This window comes from Suncus etruscus, chromosome 8 (assembly GCF_024139225.1).
Source record: "Suncus etruscus isolate mSunEtr1 chromosome 8, mSunEtr1.pri.cur, whole genome shotgun sequence".
NCBI lineage: Eukaryota > Metazoa > Chordata > Mammalia > Eulipotyphla > Soricidae > Suncus > Suncus etruscus.
The window spans coordinates 87,417,234-87,444,389 of record NC_064855.1 but is presented as its reverse complement, the minus strand read 5'-3'; the positions used below and the strand labels follow the sequence as shown (position 1 = coordinate 87,444,389).

Genomic DNA, 27,156 nt, shown 5'->3' with positions numbered 1-27,156 from the left:
CATTGACATTGAGAGAAAGAATAGTCCTGGGAATTAGTGCCATCTTTATATCGAGTTTGGTGTGTCTGGTGGTCAGTCTTGTCTTAAAGTAGGCCATTCAGTTTTTCTTTTAAGAATGGTTTTGAGTCTGTAAATTTTCTGAGCTGTTGTTTGCCTGTGAAACCATGTATTGTTCCTTCAAACCTGAAAGTGAGTTTTGCTGGGTGCAGTATTCTAGGCAAAGCATTTATTTCATTGAGTTTTGTCACTATGTCCCACCACTGCCTTCTGGCCTTGAGTGTTTCTGGTGACAGGTCTGCAGTAAATCTCAAGGATGATCTCTTGAATGTAATTTCTCTTTTCGATCTTGCTGCTTTCAGAATTCTGTCTCTATCTGTGGGATTCATCATTGTAACTATGTTGTGTCTGGGGGTGTTTTTTCTGGGGTCTCTTTTAGTTGTTACTCTTTGGGCATGCAGGATTTGATCACATGTATTCATTAGCTCTGGTAGTTTCTCTTTAATGATGTTCTTGACTGTTGATTCTTCCTGGAGATTTTCTTCCTGGGTCTCTGGGACTCCAATTAATCTTAAATTGTTTTTGTTGAGCTTATCATAGACTTCTATTTTCATCTGTTCAAAATTTTTGAGTAATTTTTCCATTGTTTGATCATTTGCTTTAAGGCTTTTTTCCAATTTCTTCTGCTGTATGGAATTGCTATTCATCTCATCTTCTAGTGTCCTAATTCTATCCTCAGCTGCTGTTAACCCATGGGAAAGCTCAACCATGTTTTTCTTTAATTCATCTACTGAGTTTTTCAGACCTAATATTTGACCTGAAATTTCAGTTTTGAGTTTTCTGATTTCTATGTTCATCTTCTCTTGATTCTTATTAGTGTTCTCTTTTATACTTTCTTTGAGTTCTTTTAACATCTTCCATATTTAGACTCTAAACTCCTTATCTGAGAGACTGACTAGTTGGTTGGTCATGTTCAAGTCATCAGAGTTGCCATCATTATTCTCTAAACATATATGCACTGAATGAGGGTCCAGCAAAATATTTAACAAAATTTTTGACAAATCTGAAAAATAATATCAGTAACAGCACAATAATTGTGGGAGACCTCAACACAGCATTGTCAACACTTGACAGGTTAACCAGACTGAAACCTAACAAAAATATACTAGACCTGAACAGAGAAATGGAAGAAAGAGACCTAGTAGATATATACTGGACACTCCACCCCCAGAAGCCTGGATACACATTCTTCTCTAATGTACATGGAACATTCTCCAGGACAGACTACATGCTACCACATAAAACATACCTCCATAATATCAAGTGGATAGAGATTTTGCAGGCTAACTTCGCTGACCACAAGGCCCTGAATTTATATGTGAACTACAAAGGGACACAGAAGAAAAACTTTAATACCTGGAAGTTAAATAGCCTAACACTGAATAACCAGTGGGTCTGAGATGAAATCAAAGAGGAAATCAAAACCTTCCTAAAAACAAATAATCAGAACCTATGGGACACAGCAAAAGTGGTACTGAGAGGAAAATTTATAGCTTTGCAAGCACACATCAGGAAAGAAGAAGGGGCATACCTGAATAAATTAATAACACAGCTCATAGAATTAGAAAGTACTCAACAAAAGAACTCCAAAATAGGGATACAGAAGGAAATAACAAAGCTAAGAGCAGAAATCAATGAAGTGGAAACCCAAAAAACAATCCAAAAGATCAATGAAAGCAGAAGTTGGTTCTTTGAAAAAAAAACAAGATTGATAGACCACTGGCAAAACTAACAAAGAGAGAGAAACTTAATAACTCGTATTAGGAATGAAAAAAGAGAGATCACTACTGATATGGTGGAGATTCAAAGGGTAATCAGAAACTACTTTGAGAAACTTTATGCCACTAAAAATGAAAACCTGGAAGAAATGGATAAATTTTTGGACTCTTATAATTTTCCACGATTGAATGAAGAGGATGTAGCATATCTAAACACAAACATCACTATTGAGGAAATCAAGACACTAATCAAATGTCAGCCCAAAAACAAAAGTCCAGGATCAGATGGATTTACTAATGAATTCTTTCAAACCTTTCAAGAGAAACTACTACCAATCCTGGCAAGACTCTTTCATGAAATTGAAAAAAACAGGAACACTTCCAAATAGCTTTTATGAAGGCAAAATCACCTTGAAAGAGATGCTACGAAAAAAGAAAATTATAAACCAATATTGCTGATGAATACAGATGCAAAGATCCTCAACAAAATCTTGGCAAATAGGATTCAATGCCTCATTAAGAAGATCATCCACTACGATCAAGTAGATTTCATCCCAGGAATGCAAGGCTGATTTAACATTCATAAATCTATCAACATAATACACATCATCAACAAGAAAAATAAAAATCACATGATCATATCAATAGACACAGAGAAAGCAATTGATAAGGTCCAACACCCATTCTTGATCAAAACTCTTAGCAAGATGGGAATGGAAGGAACCTTTCTCAATATAGTTAAGGCCATCTACCACAAGCCAGAGGCAAATATTGTCCTCAATGGAGAAAAACTGAAAGCCTTTTCTCTAAATTCTGGTAAAAGACAAGGCTGTCATCTCTCACCACTCCTATTCAACATAGCACTGGAAGTACTCTCTAACGAGATTAGGCAAGAAAAAGATATCAAGGGAATTCAGATAGGATAGGATGAAGTCAAGCTCTCACTGTTTGCAGATGACATGATACTCTACTTAGAAAACCCTAAAGTCTCTAAGAAAAAGCTTCTAGAAACAATAGACTCATATAGCAAGGTTGCAGGCTACAAATTTAACACACAAATATCAATGGCCTTTCTAAACACCAATAGCAATAAGGAAGAAATGGACATTAAGAAAACAACCCCATTCACAATAGTGCCACACAAACTCAAATAACTTGGGATCAACTTGACTAAAAATGTGAAGGACCTATGCAAAGAAAACACACAAAAATGGAAGCACATACCCTGCTCATGGGTTGGCAGGATTAACATCATTAAAATGGCAATAGTCCCCAAAGCATTGTATAGATTTAATGTGATCCCTCTAAAAATACCCGTGACATTCTTCAAAGAAATGGATCAGGCACTTTTGAAATTTATTTGGAACAATAAACACCCTAGAATATCTAAAGCAATCATTGAATAAAAGAATATGGGAGGAATTACTTTCCCCAACTTTAAACTGTACTACAAAGCAATAATTATCAAAAACAACATGTTATTAAAATAAATACAGGCCCTCAGATCAGTGGAATAGGCTTGAATACTCAGAGAATATTACCCAGACATACAATCACCTAATTTTTGATAAAGGAGCAAGAAGTCCAAAATGGAGCAAAGAAAGCCTCTTCAACAAGTGGTGTTGGCACAACTGGCTAGCCACTTGCAAAAAATTGAACTTAGACCCCCCCAGCTAACATCATGTACAAAGTTTAAATCCAAATGGATGAAAGACCTCGATATCAGACCCGAAACCATAAGATATATAAAACAACACGTAGGTAAAACACTCCAGGACATTGAGACTAAAGGCATCTTCAAGGAGGAAACTGCACTCTCCAAGCAAGTGAAAGCAGAGATTAACAAATGGGAATATATTAAGCTGAGAAGCTTCTGCACCTCAAAGGAAATAGTGCCCAGGATACAAGAGCCATCCACTGAGTGGGAGAAACTATTCACCCAATACCCATCAGATAAGGGGCTAATCTCCAAAATATACAAGGCACTGACAGAACTTCACAAGAAAAAAACATCTAATCCCATCAAAAAATGGGGAGAAGAAATGAACAGACACTTTGACAAAGAAGAAATACAAATGGTCAAAAGACACATGAGAAAATGCTCCACATCACTAATCATCAAGGAGATGCAAATCAAAACAACTATGAGGTACCACCTCGCACCACAGAGATTGGCACACATCACAAAGAATGAGAACAAGCAGTGTTGCTGGGGATGTGGAGAGAAAGGAACTCTTAGGTGGGAATGCCGTCTAGTTCAACCTTTATGGAAAGCAATATGGAGATTCCTCCACAAAGTGGAAATCGAGCTCCAATACGACCCAGCTATACCACTCCTAGGAATATACCCTAGGAACACAAAAATACAACACAAAAATCCCTTCCTTACACCTATATTCACTGCAGCACTATTTACTAGAGCAAGACTCTGGAAACAGCTAAGATGCCCTTCAACAGAGGAATGGCTAAAGAAACTGTGGTACATATACACAATGGAATATTATGCAGCTCTCAGGAGAGATGGTCATGAAATTTTCCTATACATGGATGTACATGGAATCTATTATGCTGAGTGAAATAAGTCAGAGAGAGAGAGAGAGAAAGATACAGAATGGTCTCACTAATCTATGGTTTTTAAGAATAATAACTTTCAGACACAAAAGACAAAGGAGATGGAAGTTACAGCTCACCTCAAGAAGCTCACCACAAACAGGGATGAGTTTAGAGAAATAACTACGTTTTGAACTTTCCTAATAAAGAGAATGTACGAGGGAAATAGAAAGCCTATCTAGAGTACAGGCGGGGGTCGGGTGGGGAGGAGGGAGATTTGGGACATTGGTGATGTGAATGTTGCACTGGTGATGGGTGGTGTTCTTTACATGACTGAATCCCAAACACAATCATGTATGTAATAAATTTGTTTAAATAAAAAATATTGAAGATAGATGCAAATAAAAAAGAAGTAATTTTAATAAAAAAAATTAAATACTGTCCATATTTATTTTCTTTCTTTTTTTGGGGGGGGGTGAGGGGTCACATCCAGCAGCATCTGGGGTGACTCCTAGTTCTACGCTCAGTAATCGCTCCTGGCAGGCTTAGGGGACCATATGGGATGTGGCGATTCGAACCATATCCTGCATGCAAGGCAAACACCCTATGGCTATGCTATCTCTGTTTCCCATATAAATTTTCTAAAAGTAAATCTATATACTTAGTACTGAAGATAGTTTTCAACAACTATTTAAATTAAGCATGCATATAGTTCAATTAGAGAAGAGGAGTATATTTTTATTGAGGAGTTAATGGAAATGGTTTAACTATTGGTATTGGTACCACCAAAAATATCCCCCCAAATATTTGCATTTTGTATATATATTATGTACCAGATCTCATTGTAGTTTTTTCTTATATATGTAAATACTTTGCTATTTTCCAATATTTTACATATATTTCTGAATGTGAATCTATATGAGACATTACATGTATAAGTGTGGTTTCTACAACAATGTCCTTATATTTGTGGTAATGAAAGTTTTCTCATAAAAGAAGCAGGACTATGAGAATATATACTAAGAACATCAAAGTCTTGTTTTTAAATAAGCCTTTGACAATTTTACAGAAGCTGGACATTTTTGTCAGGACATAATTTTCAGCATGAAGAAAATAATGAAGTATATCTACTAAATAGGACAGTAAATCTGCTATATTTAGAAACTCAATAAAATATTATTACCTACTATAAATAATACATTATAATTTCAGGTATGTTTTCATGAAAATACAACTATTCAAGATATTAAAATGTAGCTTCTGGTTTTAATAGTTTTGAAATCTAGTGGAATAGAAATATATAAATATGCTGATGAGGATGATGAGCAAGAGAGGTGTGTCATGAAGGCATGTCATGAAAAAGATTTCAGTGGTAAAAATATTGTTGACACATACAAATTTATGAAGTCTTTTAGCATACCTCTAAATATTTATAATAAATACTGATATGAACTCTTATATTAGCCTAAAGATGTGTTTAAATAATTTTTTCTACTGAAGCAATATGACTTTCTAAAAAGCATGAATAAAATATTTTTATTATTGTTTTTGTAATTTAAGGTTTAATATTAATTGATTATGTTCATATGACATACAGGTCATACAGGTTAATCCTTTTATTTGTAAACTCGGGTTTTTAGACTTAAACACTATTGTTTTAGAATGTAGTATTATGTTTAAATGAAACAGGCAAATATAAAAGATTATCTTCAGTACCAAACTTCACAGAAATTATTTGTTAGCTGATAAATGTTATTATAAATATGAAATGGCTTTAAACCATTTATTCTAAATTATGTCAAATTTAGAAATATTTTTAATCACCAATTTGTTCCTATTTGTAAAGTGAAGAACTTGAAAACTAATATGTGCCTATTTATTTACTTATTTATTTATTTAATTATTTATTTATTTTTGGCTAACCCAGGAATGGTCAGGAATAGCACATGGCTCTGTATTAAGGAATTATTTCTGAAGGTGTGGCTAGCACTATATGAGATACCAAAGTTTGTATCCAGGTCAGCCATGTGCAAGGCAAGATTACAACGGACAGTACAATTGCTCTCGCCCCCAATTTGTCCACTTCCTTCCTAAAAAATGTAATTCTTTACATAATAAATATTTGTCACTGTGTTCCTATATCTAAAACATTATTGTTTTGATCAATAGTGGGTAAGTTAAATTTGGTTTGTTTTCTCTTACTTAAAGTTGTTTAGTTCAATGTGAAATTAAAAAGTGATGCTTTCTAACTGAAAATAGTTGTGGACTTTTTTTCTTAAAAGTAAATTAAAATATCTATATAACCTTGATTCTAAGTTGCAGTCACAGGCTAGCAAAAGAAGAAAATCAGTGAGTAACTCTTAATAATCTATTCTTACAGTGGATGAATAATATGTTACAACCTCTCTGACATATGGTGAGGTTTGCAGCAAGTTTGGCATAATCGTTTCACTTAATAAACACCTGATTAGCATTGTTTAACAGGTTTGGAGGCTTAAAAACAGTCAAATAGTAACGTTCTGTCTAGTTAATTCCTCATTAGCAGACTCATAGTCACTGCATTTGACAGATTGTGTACCAGTCTTGACACAAGGTGACCTCTTACTTGGACCTGTTCATCACCTTCAGTCTATCATAAATGAAGTAGGTATAAATGTCAGAGAGAATGCAACATCACCTGATACCTTGAAGGTTATTATTTCCCCAACATTACTATTATAGTAGACAGAGTGAAATTCTATGTAGCAATAAACAAACTAATGATTAACCAGCATATATATATATGAATGACTTAGATTAATATACTATTGTCATCATAATATGTCACCCATAAGCAAGGACCATTCATGTCATTATATCAATTCCTTTCCATCAAATAATTTTTTTGTTTGGTCTGAAGGCCATATCCATGTCTGATCAGGAACTACTCCCTGCTCAGTGCTCTGTTGTTGCTGGGGGAGGTGATCAAAGGGCCAAAGGGTGGCAGGGATCAAACTCAGAATCCAAGTACACAAAACATGTTCCAACACATTGAGTTATAGCTTAACAAATATTAGAGAAAATATTATTTTTCTAAGTAATGTTTGAACTATAAACAAAATACTTTATATAGGATTCAGAATATCAATAAGTATATTTATTAATATAATGATAAATATATTTCTATTTAATATATTCATACCAATGCCATTTCTTGCATGATTCATTTTTTTTTTTTGGTTTTTGGGCCACACACATTTGACGCTCAGGGGTACTCCTGGCTATGTGCTCAGAAATCGCCCCTGGCTTGGGGGGACCATATGGGACGCCGGGGGATCGAACCGTGGTCCTTCCTTGGCTAGCGCTTGCAAGGCAGACACCTTACCTCCAGCGCCACCTACCCGGTCCCACATGATTCATTTTTGATCAAATAAATGAAGAACAAAAGCCTGATATATAAGTGGATGAATTGAATTAAAATACATTTTTTGAATATGAAAAATTACTTAATATATTTGTTTGGGGGAACAAGTCTCTGACAATCATACTAGGAACAATTCAAAATTATTCACATAAGTGACTGAAAAACTGCAAATTCAAGGGAAGACCTATTTGTCACTTTATACAACCTTGATAAATTATTTTTACTTAGAGGTTTTGTTTGAAACATAAAATCAAAGAACAAAGTTTATAATATTCTCTTTGACAAAAGAAAATTGAGGAATTTTTGATTCATTTAAGTGAAGTATAACTTAATAAATATTATAAACAAAAACAAATAGATATGCATTTACTGATTTTTCCATCTTTATATTTTTTGCAATGAATTAAAATATAAATTCCTAAAACTTAAAAACCTAAACCAAATCACAAGTTACATAATAAAGAGGGGAAAAGTCTTTTGATAAAGATCAATTTTAGTTCCTGGAAGTGATTGAGTTAAGTCTGTAATACCATAGAAACAGTATAGGGTTAATGTACTTTCCTTACATCTGGCCAAGTTGATCTCAAATACCATATTTTGTCCCTTAAGCATGACCAGAAATGATTCTTGAGCACAGAAGTAAGCCATGAGCACTACTGTGTCAAAATAATAATAATAATAGTCAATAAAAGTCAAAATAATAAGTAATTACAATAATAAATGTAAAATAAAAACTGGTATTATCAATTGAAATGGATTATTTTAATGTCTAGAAAAATATAAATTATTATTATAATATTAATAAATACATTTTAAGGAAATGGAGCAATAGTACAGCAGGTAGGACATTTACCTGGCATGCTGCTGAGCTGGGTTTCATCCCTGATATCCCATGTGATTCCAGGACCTTCTAGGGAGTGATTTTTTAGTGCAGAGCCAGGAGTGACCTATGAGTGCTTCCTGGTGTGGCCCAAGAAAAAAAATAGTTCAAGATAAAGGTATCTATAATATTTTAAAGAAATTATTTTATATTATCTATAAAATATCCTCATATTTTTACCTTCCATCATTAGTTTCCATTTAAATTAATTATAATATAATAGCTATAGTTATTTTACTAATATATCAAAAATTACTGAGTTGTATACAACCTTTTATTATGAATTCATTATTTAATCGAAGATGCTTTATTTTAAAAAACACTACTTTTGAAGAAATAAAAATTGCTAGTCATAACTAGAATAGATAATTCTAAGAATGCAGAATCTATTTCACATAGATTCTACTTCATATCGTTTATCACTTATTCTATGTTGATACTTCCTTAAGTTAGGATATTTTTAGAATTTACTGTTTCAACTCTGATGCCAAACTTAATGTGATGAATAAGAGAATGAAAGAAAAACTCAGAGTAGTTAAGCAGTGTGACCAAAGTCCTAAGAGCTAGTAATTAACAAGTAGATTCTCAATTCAACTTTTTTATTCAAAAGATGATACTACCTAACTTGTTACAATTCTACTGATTACTGCACTTAAAGCATATTCATATCTAATTTTATGCAGTATATCTTTTTCTCTTTGTGATTTGTATTTCTCTTTCTCTTTCCTTAATTACCTCCTGTTACAGAGCACTTGTTTATATGCCTCATAAATGGACTTGTTTTTGTATTTTATATATTTATCTCATTTATAATGTATAAATATCTTCCATGGAATAAACATCTTTCATTGTCATCATTAATTAGGTATGGTCCATTTTCCTTTTGCCCCCAAACTAATTGCAACTGATTCAATATACTTGGGTACAATTTTCTTAATAAACTATGATATATCACATCAGGGGCAGCTGATCTATAAATGCCCATTTTTTCAAGTACAATATTCCCTTATCTGCCTTTGTCAAATGTCATTCTTGAATGCTTTTCATTATTTTCTAATTGTCCAAATGTATTTTATTCATTTTTATTGTCAAAGGTTTACCTGAAGAAAGGAGTTAAAGATATGAAGCAATTCAGATTCATTAATTTTATGCACCAGCTTCATTAATTTTATTGTCATCATGCAGCTATTTTATATAACAAAAAAGAAATTGATCAATACAATGTAATTTCAAGTATTTCTCTAACTCTTTGCAATATTTAATAAAATTAAGCATAAGCTTCATATAAAATTAGCTCACTTTCCCAATAGTATTTAGGAATATAACAGAAAATGTATCAAATAAACTGTCTTATTTCTATTGAATGTATTTTTCTAAAATTAATTTTTAGTATTTGTTTCTTACAATCTATATATTTATTGTCATTTAATTTCATTTAGATATAAATTTTTATAAAATAAGGGTAACATTTTAATGCAAAAATTACTCCTTATTTTTTCTTAGATATAGGGAAAATGAGTCTTACTTTCTGACCTAGAGAAAATGGCCAATCCAATCCTCTACCAGTAAGCAAATCATAAGATTTTTATTTATTATGTACTTTTCAAGTTCTGAATGCTTCCAGAATAACGTTTTTTAAAAAACCCTAAATTACACTTTAATTTACATATTTACCTTTATGTTTAATCCCACTGATCAATAATTCTTGTATACTGAACAAACAGATGCGATTTTTCAGATATCTTAGTATATTCACAGATTCCCTTCCCACTCTCTTTTTCATCTTTCCCTTTATTTTCTTCCTTTTTTTTTTTTTTTTTCAGTTTTTGGGTCATACCCAGCAGCACTCAGGGGTTACTTTATGCTCAGAAATTGCTCCTGGCAGGCTCAGGGGACCATATGGGATGCCCGGGTTCGAAACACCGTCCTTATGCATGCAAGGCAAATGCTTTACCTCCATGCTTTCTATTTGTGTCTTTATTTTCTTTCTTCTCTCCTTATGTATCTTTTCCCCTTTCTAGAAAATTATAAATCTTTGTATAATTAATTTGAGTTTGTTCTTGATTCCATTTTTGGTATTGAGTATAAACTAAAACTAAAATAATATATTGTTGACTTATTCACTAAGTGAGTTCTTTAAGACTGCTTACTTTTATATATTAGCTCAATTGTCTTATATCTAATACCTTGGTTAAAGTAGCGATGGCCATGCTTAGCAGAGCAGGTAGCAAGTTTGCCTTGCACAGAACAACCTAGGACTGATCCTAGGATCAGATTCCAGTATCCCATGTGGTCACATGAGCCTGCTAGGAGGGATTCCTGAGCATAGAGCCAGGAGTAACCCTTGAGCACTGCCAGGTATGACCCCAAAACCAAAAAATAAAACAATATAAAGTAGACATAGAATAGTATTTCTTCAGTTTATGGACTGACTACATTTGCATTTCTAGACTTGCTTGCTAGAATATTAATGTAGGACTTTATAAGTTGCTTCAGTAACTTCTTCAAAACATTTGTGAAATTTTGATGACTACTATGCTTTAAAAATACTAAATTGTTCACTAATATTGGCAGATTATGTAGAGAGGTTATTGTAAAGAGTTGAACCATTTGTGAATCTTAAGATTATCAGTACAGTCTGAGTCTTTCATGACAGGATGTGTATAATACATTTTGTGTATTATGAAATATTACTCATTTCTAATTCATTACAAAAATACTTTCCTAAACTTGCATTGTGATGGATGGCAAGAAACCAAGTATTCACATCTAATTATAAGGGTTTTTCTTTGTGCTAAAATGGACTCTATTTATCTATCAGTGCAATCAATCCATGCATTTTTCTTTCTGTCTGTCACCGTACTACCTAAGCACTTAGCAAAGATATTAAATTAGCTAAAAAGTGTGGAGTGGGATGTTTTCCTTGTCTTTACTACATTTATCTAAGCCAACCTAAAGCTAAGCAGACTGTGACTAATATTGGAAGCCTTATTCTTATCGCAGACAGAGTTGTTTTCATTCTTGTTATTATTAATTGGTTGAATGCCAACAATATATTCAGCACAGGACATAATTGCACAATATGTTCTTTTCCTATAACCTGGAAAGGGATCTAGTTGCTTTCATCTATGAACATTGATGCCAGAGTGATGAATGTCACTTCATAACTGCCCATTTCCTCTCCTGCCTCCTTTCCTTTATCTACTTCCCTCACTATTCTTTTTCAGAAAAAAAATCTATTAAATTAATGGATATTTTTTAATTTCAGAAAATGACTTGAAAAAAAATCACAGTGATTGCCTTCTATTTGTCAACTGTTTAGGTATGAAAATAACAAATGGTTTTTATTCTGTGAATCGTTTAGAAGCTATTTTGAGGGTTACTATCAACATGTCTTAAATATTTATGTCTTAAAATATATTTTTTTCTTGATACAAATTAAATTATAAAATGCTTATAGTATACAATGTAAATATTTACATGACTATATATTAGTTGTTATAGACATAAATTGCATTTGTGATAATCCTAACATACAAGCTTCAGAGACAGATATTCAGACATAATTTCTTGTCCTAAAATAATTCATTTTCTTTTGCTATTCCACACTATTTAACTCTGAAAGCACCACTTGGGGAGGAGAGGCTATACTCAGAGTTATGGTAAGGCTACTCACAGGTTTATGCTCAGAGGTTACCCCCAAGAGGTGCCCTTGGAAGCAGGTGATCTACATTGGGCAATCTATTGAGCTATTTCTTTGGTCCCTGAACCCAAGCTTAAGAAAGGCTATATATCTTCCTCTGTATTCTTTTCTAGAGTGTTCATTTATTTTGTAATACTATGTAACTCCTTATTATTATATAAGTGTAAATTAGGAAAATGTATTAATCATTTACATGTGACTTATTTTAAACAACTTTATCTGGATTGCCATTCTCCTTAGTAAACTGAAGCATACTCCATTCTACATAACACATGTGGAAAAGTGGACATTCAGTCAGAACAGATCCACAGGGAGTCAGTGGCTGCCAAACTTAGGAAATGACAAGTGTGAGTAACAACAAAAATGCAAACTTTACATTAGATGAGACAGCAGGAGGTGAGCCATGCTGATAACCTTTGTGTAACCACTGTTCTACAGAAATCTGTGATTCGTACTCTCACAATATTCTTAAAGATTTAACTTCTGTCATATTCTGGTATATGCCAAAGTGAAAAAAAGAAATAAATATAAATAATATATAATAATATATAACATTTAATAAATAGATATAAATAATTAAATACATACATTCTTATAAATAAATATATATTTATTATTTCATGGGCCAAAATTATTCCTAATTTTACTATGTTGTAGAGTCTTTGAGATATAAAATCAAGTATAAACTAAGTTTAAAAAATAATCAAGTAGTTGATGAGATTAATAAAGAGATCTATAAAAGTATTTGATTATATGGCTGAGCTATAAAATGGTATAAAATAGCAACTTGCCACAGCCATGCAGGAGAATGTAAATCATTTTGCTGGTGTGATCATAGAACTTATCTAAGCTGATATAATAATAAGAAAGACATTTTAGTGAGTAGTAATATTTATAATTTACGAATATGTTAATAATACTGATGTTACTAATATACTAATATTTCTAATATTCTAATATTTGTAATAGTAGGTATTAGTGAAGTTTCACAAAAGTGTTAAGGTGCTATATTGTAACTTAAATTAAGTATAGGAAAATAATAAAATATTTTAGATAAGTATGAAATATCTTCTGTGTGCTTTACAGATAAACATGTAATATGTGTAAAGATATTTTAAAGAAACTGAAATGTCAATATGTTCATAATATATCTTATAACATTTTAATACAAATCTATATAACAACATTCATACAATTTCTTAATTGGAAGTGTATTGAAATATGGTTATATTCTTATGATAATACAACACTTCTAGCATTTATTTGTAAGTTCTATTTCAAGTTATGTACTCAGCAGAGAGAATTTAGGAGGACTTGACTCACTGTCTACAGGAATATGGAGGTACTCTTGATGATACTCAGACTGGCTGGCTTGCCTAATGGTTAGTTACTTCAGCACAGTTCTACAAGAATCATCATAATAATATTCATCAGTGTCAGGACAGTATGACTGGGGAGAAAATTTGGGGCCCCTTAATTTTGAAGCATGAGCTGTATCTCTTTGAGCTACCTTCAGATACCTAGAGATAATTTTTATAAGTTTAAAAGTTATATTATCCCATATATGTAGATACTTACATTACATTATATACATAATGTAGGTGGCCAGCAAACAATAATGGAGAGGCTCAGGGGCCTTACTGACAGTTCTCAGGAGATCATGTGAGAAATCTATGTAAGATCCCCAAGAAGGACAAGATGCTGCTGCGGACGTGTAATTTTGGGGTTTACCTGTTCTGTTTTATGGTGCTTGAACCTATAGGGCTGCACTAACAAGCCTCACTGAACCACGTGATGGCAAAAATCAAACTACTGTCTATGTCCTCATCACAACTAATGCTTTGGGGCTGGAGTGGAGCACAGCTGTAGGACATTTGCCTTTCATGCAGCTGACCCCGTATGGACCTAGGTTAGATCCCAGGCATTGCATATGATCCCCCAAGCCAGGAGCAATTTTTGAGTGCATAGCCAGGAGTAACCCCTGAGCATCACTGGCTGTGACTCAAAAACTAAACCAAAACCAAAACTAAACAAAACCAAAACAAAAACAAAAAAAAAAAACAAAAAACTAATGTTTTATTTTACCATATATTTAAAAATAGTTAATGTATATATTAGCATTAAATTCTCAAAATGTTGATTCAGAATCTCTAATGCTTAAAAACTAAAAGTTCATCTTGTTCCTAAAACATCTTGGCAGTTGTAGACGTGCAAAAAATATTTTCTTGACAAAATAATAGAGAATATTGGAGGAACAAATTTGGAACAAAATTTTCTCTGCTATTTCTTCTTGTTTGTTTTTGAGCCACACCTGGTAGTGCTCAGGGGTTACATCTGACTCTGTTATCAGAAATCGCTACTGTAGGCATAGGGGACCATATGGGATGCTGGGATTCGAACCACAGTCTGTCCTGGATTGGCTCCATGCACAGCAAACGCTCTACTGCTGTGCTATCTCTCCAGCCCTTTCTCTGTTATTTCTATGACTCCAAGTCACAGAAGTCATTATGCTAGAAGGTTTTGCTTTGGTTTAGGGCCACAATTGACAGTGCTCAAGACTGGCTCCTGACTGTACTGGAATCTGTCCTGACATTGCTCAAGAGACCATTTGATATGCTGAAGATCAAAACCCAGGTCAAATTCCTATAAAACAAGCACCTTAGCCACTGTACTGATTCTTTAGAGACCTTTTATGGCTGTGCTTAACTTAGGATTTTAAAGTCACGGTATTCATTATAGTATTCATATGTTTTATTAGGCTACATATTATTTAAGGTACAAGTGAATCACATGCCCATACCTATATTTCAAGATACATTGATAAGCATGCTTAGTTGATTGTTCAAGATAAAAAAAAAATATTTTTATAATATTAGTTTCTGTTACAAGTTATCTTTAGGTTTATTCAATGAACATTACACTAATTTCCCAGAATGATAATTAAATACATACATCGTAGTAATCAATTCAAATTTAGTTAATTGCTTAGAGTTCAATGTCTATTGTCTCCAAAATCTCCCACTGTTTTAAATCTGTATAAGCTAGAAGATTGCTTACCTGCCTCCACTTTTCTCTTAATATGTAAAACTCAGACATAGATATATAAAATCACTCAGAGGCCAGAGAGATTGATAATGGGACAGATTCTTGCCTTGTATAAGGTAGGACTAGTATGCTTCCCTTTGTCCCATCTGGAACTCTGAGCCCTTTTCAGAGTGATCCATAATTGCAAAGAAAGAGAAAAGAGAAAGAAAGAAAGAAAGAAAGAAAAAGAAAGAAGAAGAAAGGAAGGAAGGAAGGGAAGGAAGGAAGGAAGGAAGGAAGGAAGGAAGGAAGGAAGGAAGGAAGGAAGGAAAGGAAGGAAGGAAGGAAGGAAGGAAGGAAGGAAGGAAGGAAGGAAGGAAGGAAGGAAGGAAAGGAAGGAAGGAAGGAAGGAAGATGAAGGAAAGAAAGAAAGAAGGAAAGAAAGAAAGAAGAAAGAAAGAAGAAGAAAGAGAAAGAAAGAAAGAAAGAATGAAGAAATATAAGAAAGTGAAAGAAAGAAGAAAGGAGGAAAGAAGAAAGAAAGAAAAGAAAGAAAGAAAGAAAGAGAAGAAGAAAAGGAAGAAAGAAAGAAAAAGAAGAAAGAAGAAGAAAGAAGAAAGAAAGAAGAAGAAAGAAGAAAGAAAGAAGAAGAAAGAAAGAAAGAAAGAAAGAAAGAAAGAAAGAAAGAAAGAAAGAAAGAAAGAAAAAGAAAGAAAGAAAGAAAAGAAGAAAGAAAGAAAGAAAGAAAGAAAAAGAAAGAAAGGAAGGAAGGAAGGATGGAAGGATGGAAGGAAGAGAGAGAAAGAGAAATAGATAGAGAGAAAAAAAGAAAGAAAGAAAGAGAGAGAAAGAAAGATAGAGAAAGATAGGGAGAAGAAAGAGAGAAAGAAAGGAGGAAAGAAATAAAGAAAGAAAAGAAGAAAGAAAGAAAGAGAAAAGAAAGAAAAAGAAAGTAAGAAAGAAAAAGGAAGGAAGGGAGGAATATAGAAAGAGAGAAAGAAAGAAGAGAGAAAGAAAGAAAAAAGAAAGAAAAAGAAAAAGAAAGAAAGAAGAAAGGAAAGAAAAATAAAACAAGAAAGAAGAAAGAAAACAAAAGAAAAGTGAAGGGAAGGAAGAAGGAAGGAAGGAAGGAAGGAAGGAAGGAAGGAAGGAAGGAAGGAAGGAAGGAAGGAAGGAAGGAAGGAAGGAAGGAAGGAAGGAAGGAAGGAAGGAAGGAAGGAAACACACTAAACTATAAAACCATTTTGGGTCATATCTGTAATACATATCTTAGAGAAAGAAATGTAAAGATCTTTGTAAAATCACCCCAATTGCTGTATCTTCAAGCCCAGGTAAATGAGAATAAAGCAGTGTCATGCATGAAATAATCCAGACCAAGCTGAGAATGAAACATGTAGTGTCTTGAAGTATTCTACCTCGCATCTACACCTGCTTCATTTTTTTTGTTTGGTTTTTTTTTTTGGGGGGGGGGGCACACCAGGCAGTGCTCAGGGGTTACTCCTGGCTGTCTTCTCAGAAATAGCTCCTGGCAGGCACGGGGGACCATATGGGACACCGGGATTCGAACCAACCACCTTTGGTCCTGGATCGGCTGCTTGCCTGCTTCTTACAGAACAGTTTTTTATTAGTACAGGGGCCACCTCCAGGTGAGGCAGCAATCCTTAGCCTGTCCCACCCAGGTTTACATATAAGACAATCTTTGTTTTGGGTGAAACCAAATTTTAAACAAACAGATTCAAAGAAACCAGGGATGATCTTTGTTTTGGGTAAAACAAGGTGTAACCTAACACTTTTTCCTTTTGTTTGCTTGTTTGGGGTAAAGTGAGGTGCATTCCTTGTAGTGCTCAGAACTTTTTTTGGCTCTACACTGTGGAATCATTCTGGAGATATGAGGGATCACTTGAATTCAAGAAATCTAACCTGGGTCTGGTGCCTTCAGTGTTGCCTTCCTTAACTATCCCTCCAGAATCAGAATACGGTCATTTTATGAAAGCAATTTTACTATTTTTACAGATTTACTTTCACAGTTACCATTGTTCCTGATATTCTGGTTCCTCCTACTTGGAGGTCAAGCTCACCCATTCTAGATAACAATCACATATAAACACTAGGACTGTGTTTTTTGGGTTTTTGTTGTTGTTGTTGTTGTTGTTTTGTTTTGTTTTTTATCTCTATGCAATATAGTGTAGGCTTTTTTTTTAATTTTTTTATTTTTAATTATGAGAACAAGGATGCAAAGAAAGAGGACAAGGTAAAGTTACAATGGAAGGACAATACATAACATAATTCTCAGAAGTCCCCTTGCTGATATCCCAACTTTGAAATTTCATCCAAAGAACATTAAGATTGTAACACACTATAATATTTCTTAACAGCACACAAGTGTAGGCTTTTTTTAAATAAAATTTTTCAAGCCCTAGATTTGATTTGCTCTCACTAGTGTTTTTTGGACAGCATCAGTAACATAAAATTCCAGTTCAGTATTTAAAGTTTTTTTGTTTGTTTTGTCTATAATTCAAGACAACTTTATAACAATTGTTGAGACCCCTAAACTTTTATTTGGTCTAGTTCTGGTTCTTAGGTATGCATGATGTGCTTTCATCATCTTGAAGCATGGGTAACTACAGGATGTTACTAGCATCAGTACTTTATTTTTGAAAAAAAAAAAAAAAAAGTCTGGAATTTAATTGCTCTTTAAGCAATGGTACCTTTTTGAAATTTATTATTATGATTTTTAAAATATTTATGTTATAGGAGCCTGGAATAATAGCACAGCAAATAATATGTTTTTCATGCATGCAATGAACCAGGGTTCTATCAGCTGCATCCCATTTGGTCTGTCCCCAGTGCCTGCCAGGAGTAATTTCTAAATGCTGAACCAGGTGTGGCCTAAAAACCAATAAAAAAGAAAAAAAAAAAAAAAGCTTCCTGGAACAGGATTTTTAGCTGGCACGGGCGGGCAGCTGGCAGGCCTCCGCATGTGCCAGCGGCCTCTTGGCCCAGCCTAGGGTAGGGGGGCCCGGACATGGGTCACCCGACCCCCCTCTCCCCCTTTCCTCCGGATCTCCAGGTGGGTTCCTGGAAGGAGCTGATGGGGCACCCTGGGTTTTCCCCACTCCCAGGCCGGCTCCAGAGGTTGGCTTAGGGGGTGGAGTTTGATCTGGGGGGTGGCAGATAGCTGCTCAGCTATACTCAGGCTGTCACTGGCAATTTCATACCAGTCTATCTTTTGCAAACCTCGCTAGCGCCCCCGCGGGAACATATGCTCCTCCCAACCATTAGTACCCTAGATTTACCCTTCTTAACTTCAGTAACACACAGTTTTATTCTCTGACCAAAGACATACAGTAGATCTAACAAATCCCAGAACTATTTAGAAGGACAGAAATTGAACACATATTGAAACATATATCTTTTGAATATTTTATGGGTATTTTCTTTAACTGATGTAACTCTCTATATATTCTTCTAACATGATGTTTCTATCCACTTTTCATCTTGTCTTTTCTTTGTAAGCTGTTCAGTAAGGATTGTTGGTGGAACTGTCCCTCAGTTTGATGCCTATGATTGAACTATGGCATGGAAATTGCTGGTCTTGTTCCTATTGCCTCCAGATGCACCAATAACGCTTCATGGCATTGATCCTTGTTTGCATAGACACATTAAAATGGGAAAACACCATACATACAGATAAGTTCTTATCTAATAAATCTCAGTACAATGTACCTTACACCCTGAACATTGATATAATGATCTGGCACAGGCCTCAGAAGAACGGGCATCCTCCATTCACGCCGGAACCAGGCAAGCTATCTACGAAACATCCAAGGTCTTTTATAGCAACAGCTGGAAGCAGTCCTTTACCAGGAAAGACTCTACCAAGGGTCTGACATCGACCTCCTAAAAAGAGACTTCCGTTTACACTGAGAAGACGTGACAACAACAATGACCTACTCTACAGGACATGGTTCTCTCTATTGCCCCTTAAGTGTGAGGTGAAACGAGAGGATGCTCTGCACCATCCTGACTGCAATATGGGATATGCAGACTCCAGGATCTTTAATACAGAAGCATGATACCAACAACAGAGACTATGTGAGGAATGGAGGTGTATTGCCACTGTAGACGATGACTTGAATTGGACAAACTAGTTTGCCTGGAGCCTAGAGTCAGTCCTGTGCCAGGAAATTTCAGGGGTAGGGTCTCCTTGTATTTAGACCATAATTTGCCTTTCCATGTCCCTTATGTTTTGGTGGGCCTATGCAAACAAATGCCACTTTAATGCCGTTTTTTACTATGTTCCCTTGACTCCAATCCTTAAGAAAAACAACCCACTAAAACTTTTGAGGCTAACTTAAACTAGTAAGCATGTGCATGGAACTAGAGAAATGTACTTTGCCCTCAATGTTTAAGGAGTTACATAAGTCTAATGTCTTTAGATTATATTGTGTGCTGCTAAGAAATAGTATGTACTACAACTGGGGATTTGAGGGACAAAGTAATTGTATTGTACATGGGTTCAGTTTTGTTTTTCTTAATGTTCTTTGGCTGAAAGTTCAAGGCTGGGATATCATCGATGGGACTACCGAGAATTCTGTTTATGGGTGATTGGGCTCCCACTGTAACTTTACCCTGTCCTCTTTCTTTGCATCTTTGTTGTCATAATTAAAATAATAATTAAAAAATGCAAAAAAAAAGAAAATAAATCTGTCCTAATATATAGTATCCAGAAACTTCTAGCTGTTCTAACTCTGATAATTCTGAATTTATAACTTTTTTCTATTCCTACTTTTTTATTTTTTATTGACATACAATCAATACTTTTAGTATATTTTCTTTTTCATGAAGAACTGAATAATGCAACAAATAGTAACAACACAAGGTGTAGTTTGATTCCAGAATTCTTAGAAGAGCAGTGGGCTTAATGTACAAGTTACTTTTTTTACAGTTATGCTTGTAATAATTTTAAAAAGAAGTAGGCAATATCATAATTAAATCCACAGATTTTCCTATCTCTTGTTGACCTTTCAAAGTACAACAGGACTCATCCATAATTAAAGTTTTATTTTTATTGTTGCATTGCATACGGGTGTAAAATATTTTATTATTTGTGATAATGGTAACTTTCTAGCAAACATAAAAGTAGATCAAGTGTTGTAAATATATTTCTTTCTAATAACTATAGGTGAGCAACCTAAGATAGAAGGAATAGAAAGTTCCTCAAGATATCATTTAAAGATTCAGTAATATAGACTGTATTCCATCTTTCTTATGAATGGTTCTCTTTTATTTGTCATTACTTTCACAATTGGCTGAAATGGGATTATTTCAAGTGTAAATACCCAGTGAAAGTTTGTGTTAGAAATGATATATAATATGTTTTTCATCATACTTACTAGACTGTAGCTATTTATACTTAACTACCAATGAGTCTGAAAATAAAGTTTAACTGAGTCCTGGCAAAATTAAAATCAGAGACACATATATCTTATAAATTAAGTGAAATTTGAATTTTGAACCATATATAATTATTTAAATAAAGGTAGGATTTATAAAATATAAATATATCAAAGAGGGCTGGAGATATAGCTCAGCAAGATTTTGTCTTGAATCTGTGAAGCCCTGAATTCTATCCCTAGCATGCCTTCTTCCTCACAAAAGTTACAAACTAGAATACATAGAATGGTGTCTACCTTCTATTAGACAATGTAAAGATATAGAATATAAATAGAATTGTATAAAAAGTATTAATTTTTAAAAGGCAATGTTATAAAGTTAGCAATATTTTTCACTTTGATCAGCACATTCTATAATGTCAATGACTAAAGATACAAAGATTATAATGACCTCTCTTAAACCTATACTATTTTTATTTTTTTAAAAATAATTGCAATTCACTAAAATAATGTGTATTGCTTTTCTGCTCAAGGATGATCATCAACTTTTGAGTACATCGATATTTCTTATGAAAAATGTTTTTCTTCTCATTCTTGGTTAGGATATATGAAAGGATTATTCCTTAATATGAAATCTTTTATGGGAGAACATTATCTATAATTTTAACTCAGTGAAATAGATTGCAATTTTAATTTATATATAAGAAGAAAACCTCCATTATAGCAACGAACTCTCATATTGTTGGTAGAAAGGATGTTCCTGACAAATTATACTTTTTGTTCCATTAAAAATGATCCTGAAAACTTTGAGACTGGTAGAAAATACCATTCAGTTGTAGTTGATATAAAGTGGGCTTTTTAAAGTAACATTTTTTCTGCTTAACAAAATCAATAGTCTTTATTATATTCAATAAGCATAACCTGCTGCCATTTCCCAGATCAATAAAATCTCTTCTTCCTTTTTGATATTCAAGTACCTTGGAGACAATATAGCTATTTGAATATTAATTCTGTTAGTGAATCTTTTGTCTTTATTAAATTTTAAGTCAGCAATATATGTCTTAATTTTATGCAATTTTCCTTTCAATAAAATTTATTTAGAAATGGGTTATCTTTTCAAAATTAAACATTTACCATATTTACTCTATTAAAATAAAGATTTTTCTCTGAGATCATTACAGAGATTTCACTTCTTGGTAATCAGAAATAGTATAACCATTGTTTATTTTTGACATGATAACCAACTGCTCCTTCATTTAAATTGACTAAAAATAGCATTCTAAATTCATGGCTATTTTCTCTTGTCTATAATTTCTTAATCTCAATGTATATCACTGTCACCAAGGAGAATGCTCTGTGGACAGTGTAGCATTAGTTAAAAAACATCAGAGAGATATTTCATATACTTTCTCACTTATGTATTCAACTAATCATTCACCTATCTAAATATTAGAAAAAAGATGCACTAAATATTAATATATTTTTCAAAAATATTAAATAAGTCTTCCAACTTTATTGTGATTTTAGTCATAGATAAAATGTGATCATTGCAGCATTTATATATTCATCAACCTTGCACCCTCATGTAGTTCTCTATTAGTTTTATAGTGAAAATCTATATTATTTTACAATCACTTGGGTGGTTACATATAATTTAAACTTGATTATGCTGATATCTATGAAGATTAAATTAAAATATCCTGGTTAATAAATTCAAAGTATAAAAGAATAAAGTGAAGTAGAAAGAGAAGGTGACTTATTTAAGTTCACAGTTATTTATGAAAGACAATATAAAACAGTCCTTTAGCATTTCTAGCTTATACAATATATGTGCTATCAGGTCTATTTTTAATGAAAATATAATAAACTTATGGAATATAACCTTACTCTAGACAATGGCTTTTCTGCCTAATTTCAGAAATCCTTGACAGTTGCTCACAGAATTAGATTGATGAATATAAAATTATTAGCATTATCTTTAGCAACTCTAAGTTGGAAGACATATTCTTAACTAGATTTTAAAAAGACTTCTTAATAATTGATTATGTATAAGCATTTTATTTTTAAAGGTTGCACATTTTACTTAAAGCCTAGTTCAGTTACTTATTTTAACACATTTTAGTTATATTTATTTTGTACCTTCTACAGAATCAAAACACAGTATCAAGATATCACTGAGGCACCATAAGGAATATGACGAATGGACATTTGACGTCACATACACTCAAGGATGCTAATGCTGATTAATGCCTAAAATCTAGTAAATATAAAATTGTGTGAACATGTTACTCACATATGAAGGCAACATCAGTTGAAGAAAAGATTCTGTGAATAAAATAAGGTGTATTTTTTAAGTATACAGTAGTTATGTCCACACAAAAGAACCCTAAATGGGCTTCTTCACCATGGCTGCTATCCTGTTCCCTGGCATGTAATATATTATATAGCACACACACACACACACACACACACACATACACACATATATATTTATATTTTAAAATATTTTTATTTAAACACAGTGATTATAAACATAATTGTGGTTTGGTTTCAGTCATAATAATAACATCCCTCCTTCAATGTGCAACCAATATATATTTATATACTAATGGTTTGAATCTTTGTTTTTGGGCTATATGCAGTGGCACTCAGGTGTTTTTATTAGCTCTGGATTCAGAAATAACTCCTGGTAGGCTCTGTGGACCATATGGGATGCCTGGGATCAAATCTGGGTTGGTGGGGCCGGAGAGGTGGCACTAGAGGTAAGGTGTCTGCCTTGCAAGCGCTAGCCAAGGAAAGACTGCGGTTTGATCCCCCAGTGTCCCAACTGGTCTCCCCAAGCCAGGGGCAATTTCTGAGCGCTTAGCCAGGAGTAACCCCTGAGCATCAATCAAATGGGTGTAGCCCAAAAACAAACAAATAAACAAAAAATCTGGAATGGCCAATGCAAGGCAAACATCCTACCCACTGTGCTATTATTGCTCCTTGAATGATTATTTTGTTAACAAATGTTAAAATTATTATGAATAAATGTAAGAATTAACAGTGTATATATATACTAATAATTTGCATGTTGAATGTTGTACACACCTATGTATAAATGAGTTCACAAATATGAGCACTTTGTACATGCACTTGTGTGTATTATACATATATAAATATATATCCAATATATTTGGAAAGATCAGGGAAAAAGAATAATGCTGTTTTTAAAAGAGGACTTATTGACAATATTTTCTTACTTATTTCCTATGGTTTGCTTCCAAAACCCTCTGACTGTATTTGTGAATTGACCACAATAAGTATCTTTAGCATATATTTTTTGCTAAATGTATTGCTTCCAAAAGTACTTATCATTATTATCAGAAGATAAATTTTCAGTACCTCCTACTCTTTGCAAATTATTTACAAAAATTCATTATTGTCAAGTCAAGAAACAGAGCTGAACAAGCCATAGCTATTTCACAGAGGTTATACTTGTTTATTCATTAAAATAATGTTCTGTTATTCTAGATAAACAGAAACTATCAGTTTTTATCATCTCATTGAATGTGCTTTTATTGTTTTTGAAGCAGTTCTTTCTGCTTCACGAATGTGAGGAATGGTCCTAATTGTATGTCATAGAGTCTAACGCCTCACTAGCATTTTGCTGTGTTTTATTGATAATCATTCCATTGGTGCTGATTGTATATTTTAATAAAGAAACTTAGATTTAATCAACTTCAGTTTTATTTGCAGATTAGTAGGTGAATTGACATGATGATGGAGTAAAGCTTGAGTTTTTTATTTTGTTCTTTTTCATTTTTATTGAAAACTTTTAAAAACAAGTAAATCTGAAAGCTAATAGACATACAATCAATAGATATTTTTCTCTATCAAATAAAATAAATGTATTAGGGCTATAAAATATATGTTTTAAACATTTATGTAGTGAATAAATATAATCAACTGAGAAATTTTGAAATAATGCAATTACTTTCATAAAATTATCATTAAATATTTTTTAGATTATTTGGAGCAATTAATTTTCTCTTAATCGTTTGTTCTTGTTTATATATAATATTTATGTATATATTCTTTCTAAACCACCTACAAGGTAAATTATTTAAATACCTAATTTCCTTTAAATATGGCGAATATAGTATAATGTAATATTTTACTCTAAATACTGAAACTAGTGGCTGGGGTGGAATATAAAATGTTCAGTGAAAGTTGGAAGATGTTGGGGCCCGGAGAGATAGGCACAGAGGTTTTTTGCCTTGCAAGCAGCTATTACAGGACCAAAGGTGGTTGGTTCAAATCCCGGTGTCCCATATGGTCCCCCGTCGCCTGCCAGGAGCTATTTCTGAGCAGACAGCCAGGAGTAACCCCTGAACACCGCCGGGTGTGGGCCCAAAAACAAAAACAAAAAAACAAAACAAAACAAAAAAAAAGAAAGTTGGAAGTGCCATTGTTTTCACTACTAAATGACCCTCATATGTTCCTTACATCATTCTTTCTCAAAATCTCTCTGGACATAGTGAACTCTCTTTAATTCATATATGAACAATTCATTGAGGTAAAAAGTTTCTTATCTTAATTATATATACTTAGAATTCATTTTTTATATGTCCTTAACTGTAATTACTGTCAATCTTTGTTTCTTACACTTGACTTTAAAGTAACCTCCACTGAGTCCTGTCTATTCTTTTTGTTTGTTTGTTTTTGTTGTAGGGTCCACACACACACACACACACACACACACACACACACACACACACACACACACACACACACACACACGGATGCTCCATGTTACTCCTGGATCTACACTCAAGATTTATTCCTGGCAGTGCTCAAGGGACCTATCTGGAAGGATGCTAAGAACAAACTAAGGTTAGCTTCTTGCAAGACAAGTTCCCTATCTTGCTGTACTATTTTCTAGCTCCTATTCTTCCACACCTTAGCCTATCAATCTTTTATCAAGTATGTTTTATATTTAGCGTATTGGAAAAATGTGAATGATGTTGAACTCATTTACTATAAAAAAGTCTTATTTTATTACTTTTAACTATAAAAAACAATTAAATATGAAAGTATACATAGTTTATTTTAGGGAAAGCTATTTAATAACAATCTATCAAAATTTTTTCTTCTTGAGTACACTGGTGTTTTACAATCATTTTATTAAGGTTTTGCTCATTTGGAGCTAGACAGATAGCACAGGCGGATAAGGCATTATTATTTGCCTTGCATGCAACCAGCTCGGGTTAAATGTCCCAGCATCCCAAATGATTCCCTGAGCCTGCCGAGTAGCAATTTCTGAGTGCAGAGACGAAATAACCCCTGAGAGCACCATGTTTGACCCCAAAAACCAAACCAAACATAAAAATTGTGCTTTTTAGAGAATGAGATTTGGATTTTGCTAATGATTTCACCTTAAAATTTGAAAGCAGGGGCTGGAACAGTGGGCGCTTGTGGGTAGGGGTGTTTGGTTTGCACACGGCTGACCTAGTACAGACCGTATTCGATCCCCTGGTATCCATATAAGTCCCCAAGCCAGGAGCAATTTCTGAGCTCATAGCCAGGAGTAAGCCCTGAGGTTACAGGGTGTGGCCCAAAAACAAACCAAACAAAAAGTAAAAAATAAAATTGAAAGCATTCTTTAAATTTATCAACATTATAAATCTTAATGTGTATCAAAATGCATGCCAATGAATCTTATTTTATATTTATAAAGCATATTCTAGTAATAGTTTAAAATTTACATATGTATCTTTCTATTCATTCTTTTGCTATCCTCTTTGATAAAGATATATTTATTATTATTAAAGTATATTTTTGACATTTATATAGTGAATAATATAATCAACTGAGAAAAGTTTTCATAATAATGCAATTACTTTCATAAAATTATCATTAAATATTTGTAGATTATTTGAGGCAATTAATTTTCTACTTAGTCATTTTTTCTTTTTTGATATATTTTATGTATATGTTCTTTCTAAACCACTTACAGAGGGTAAATTATTTAAATATCCTTAATTGGAATTTTCATACCATTTGATATAATGTTTTATAAAAGATTTTTGGTGCTATCAAATTGAATAGTTACACATGGTAATGAGTGAAGCTATGACTACTTAGATGGTAATAAATAGTAGTTTTCTTTTTTTTTTTTCTTTTTTTTTTTTTTTTTTTTGGTTTTTAGGCCACACCCGTTTGACGCTCAGGGGTCACTCCTGGCTATGCGCTCAGAAATCGCCCCTGGCTTGGGGGGACCATATGGGACACCAGGGGATCAAACTGGGGTTCGTCCTACACTAGCCGTGTTTGAAAGGCAGGGACACCTTAACCTCTAGTGCCACCTTCCCGGCCCCGTAGTTTTCATATTATAAAATATTTAGTCACCATTTTATTACCAAAAAGGAAAATATTTTTCTATT

General features: G+C 33.3%; 1 pseudogene; it reads left to right on the top strand.

Annotated features, from left to right (window-relative positions):
• The first annotated feature begins 15,905 nt into the window (after positions 1-15,905).
• LOC126015983 (heat shock protein HSP 90-alpha-like) overlaps positions 15,906-27,156 on the top strand; it is a 29,861-nt pseudogene continuing 18,610 nt past the window's right edge.